The sequence below is a fragment of the Sinocyclocheilus rhinocerous genome, unplaced genomic scaffold (genome assembly GCF_001515625.1).
Source record: "Sinocyclocheilus rhinocerous isolate Xijiao unplaced genomic scaffold, SAMN03320098_v1.1 scaffold2578, whole genome shotgun sequence".
Taxonomy (NCBI): domain Eukaryota; kingdom Metazoa; phylum Chordata; class Actinopteri; order Cypriniformes; family Cyprinidae; genus Sinocyclocheilus; species Sinocyclocheilus rhinocerous.
Genome location: NW_015643596.1, coordinates 147,848 through 150,908, shown reverse-complemented (window position 1 = coordinate 150,908; position 3,061 = coordinate 147,848). Strand labels below are relative to the sequence as shown.

The following is a 3,061-nucleotide window of genomic DNA, read 5'->3' as shown; positions in this document are numbered from 1 at the left end:
TGCTAGCATGAGTCAAGTTGGATATTGAGTAATGTAATGACATTTTTAAGGGTGATTCAAATGTCCAAGTCCTTTAGGACCAGAAATTTATGGTAAAAATCATTTGATGTGACAGCTAACAGTCTGCTTGCGTTCCCCCAGCTTGATGTTCTGGACTAACTGGAACGAGCAGAAGCCGAGCATCATGAGGTCAACTTTAACCGGCCGGAACGTCCGCATCATTGTTAGCATGGATGTCATCACCCCTAATGGACTCACCATCGACCACAAAGCTGAAAAGCTGTATTTTTCCGACGGCAGTCTCGGCCACATCGAGAGGTGTGATTACGATGGCTCGCACAGATACGTGAGTATGTTTTTTTTTTACTTTTAAAAAATGCATGGAAGTGCATTAGCTGAAGCGAAGTCTTAAGAGCACTGCAAACGGCTTTCAGCCTTTTGTGAAGCTTTTCTGTTTTGCTGAGGTGAAACATTGAAGGAGGACATAAAGAAATTTCGATCCCATCCACTGAATACAGGTCGCTTGGGTTCAGTACAGTCACTTGAAACCAAAAATTTGCTCTTGTCAGGAGGACCAAATAAAAGGTCCTAACGCTGTTAAACAATAACAGAACAGTTTTCTTATTGATCTTAGTTCTAGGTGACAGTGTCTTCTGAGTATTTCAGGTCATCATTTCACCTTCAGAATGCAGCAATGCCATGTTTCTCTCATATATAGTGAGTAAGACTGTAATTTTAACACATTCAGTTAGTAAACAGTGTTTTTTAGAATTATACATATCTGGCTATGAATTCCTTTTTCTAAAACACAAGTACGGTTTCACTTTTCATATATATATATATATATATATAATCCCAGGGAACACACATACTGGTAAAAAATGTATAGCCTGAATGCACTGTAAGTCGCTTTGGATAAAAGTGTCTGCTAAATGCATACATTTAATTTAATTTAATTTAATTTATATAATGTAATATTAATTTAATAAAATTGATTGTAAAACTGATCATTTACTTGAAAAAAATCCTGTTTCTGTCATATAGTAAGTAGGGCTGTCAGTTTAACATGTTAATTTAATAAAATTAATTATAAAAATAATGCACAAAAAAGAACAACTGATCATACATGTATGAAAATTCCTGTTTCTGTCATATATGGTAAGTATAGGGCTGTCAGTTTAGTGTTAATGAAATTAATTTGAAAAATAATGCACAAAAAAGTAACACAACTGATGTGTATAATCATTTCTGTTTCTGTCATATATAATAAGTAGGGCTGTCAGTTTAACATGTTAATTTGATAAAATTCATTAGAAAAAAATGCACAAAAAAAACCCTATTGATCATACTTATGGAATTTCCACTTTTTGGTCGTATTTAAATTCCTGTTTATATCATGTGTACTATTAAGTAGGGCTGTCAGGTTCAAAGTTTAATTTAAAAACTCTACTCGAGGAACTATTTAATTAATTGACAGACCTAAAAATAGGTTGTTATTAACTGCTAAAGTAAACCGATTTTAATGTTTGCTTTCACAAAGAGCCAGGAACTGCAGATTAGAGGATTTGACACAGTTTATCGTTTGACAACCGCCAACAATGCCGCGGCGCACTAAATGGGTTCTTGCTGGCTAATGAAACTATCTGCTCGCTAGGCTATTAGAAGGTGAAAATTGATCTGGGCGAACAAAAGGAACATTTGTTTTGTTGCGTGTCAGACAGATAGCAAGGCTAGCGAGGCGGGATCCTGTCAGAGCATGCTGGAGGAGGCAGTGCCATTTAGGTTACTTCTGACAGATTCAAACTCAAGCCTTTTCAAACTTCCCCTAGAGGAAAACACACAGAGCCACACATTCAAACTCCCAGGAGTTCAGAATTAATCATGCAAATTAGATGAAACTTTCTTAATAACATCAAATATGCCCCTGTTTACTTTCATAAAGGTAAAGTTTGTGATTTCTGAGCTACCTGGATCACCCAACAGAATTATAGTGGTTGGAAAGCGATTAAACAAATTCAGATTTCTAAATGTTTAACTGTTACTGTATAATTTAATATCTTTAAAGAAAGTAGTGAATATGTTGAAAATGTATTTATTACTTTCGTATGAGGCTTTTCTCTTTACAGTTCACTGTGAAAAGTGTTTGCATCAATTCAGATTTGCACTTTTATGTTATGCACTGCATAATTGATCAGTTTCTTCAAAGGTAGTGAATGCGTTGAAATGTTACAGTGATGTCATCGTAATGTTATCACTTTCAAATGAGGCTTTTTTCTTTGTAGTTGTCAATTCACATTTGCAGTTTTCAGTTTGTAATCATGTTACTGCGTAATTTATCACTTACTTTAAAGAAAGTAGTGAATGTGTTGTAGAAACGTTGCACTAATGTTAATACTTTCAAATGAGGCTCATTGCAGTTGACTGTGAGAAGTGTTTTCCTCAATTCAGATTTGCAGTTTCACAGTTTTATATTATGTTCTGCGTAATTTACCAATTTTTTCAAATGTAGTCAGTGTGTTGTAGAAATGTAAAACTAATACGAAGTTATGTCATGAAACTGTAGATGGCACAGGCTGATTCTAACTCAATGTGATATAAATACATCATTCACATAGCTGAGCTTATTGGTTACTTTTCACATCAGCAGTCAATGAGCTTCCTGCTCAACATTCGAAAACTTGGCTAGCATTTGCTGTAGCAGTTGCAGCATGCTTCAGAAACCCTCCACCTTCCCCAGCTCCACCTGTATAGATCTGCTACGGAGTAATTACTTTTCACATCAACAGTCAATGAGCTTGCTGCTCAACATTCGAAAACGTGGCTAGCATTTGCTGTAGCAGTTGCAGCACGCTTCAGAAACCCTCCACCTTCCCCAGCTCCACCTGTATAGATCTGCTACGGAGTAATTACTTTTCACATCAACAGTCAATGAGCTTGCTGCTCAACATTCGAAAACGTGGCTAGCATTTGCTGTAGCAGTTGCAGCACGCTTCAGAAACCCTCCACCTTCCCCAGCTCCACCTGTATAGATCTGCTACGGAGTAATTTCTTGTATGTTTTA

The 3,061-nt window shown here is 36.3% G+C and overlaps 1 protein-coding gene across 1 annotated transcript in view; it reads left to right on the top strand.

The window, feature by feature from the left end:
* Positions 1–3,061, top strand: part of lrp1ba (low density lipoprotein receptor-related protein 1Ba) — a 283,055-nt gene that overhangs the window by 185,250 nt on the left and 94,744 nt on the right. The gene's annotated exons all lie outside the window — the stretch shown is intronic.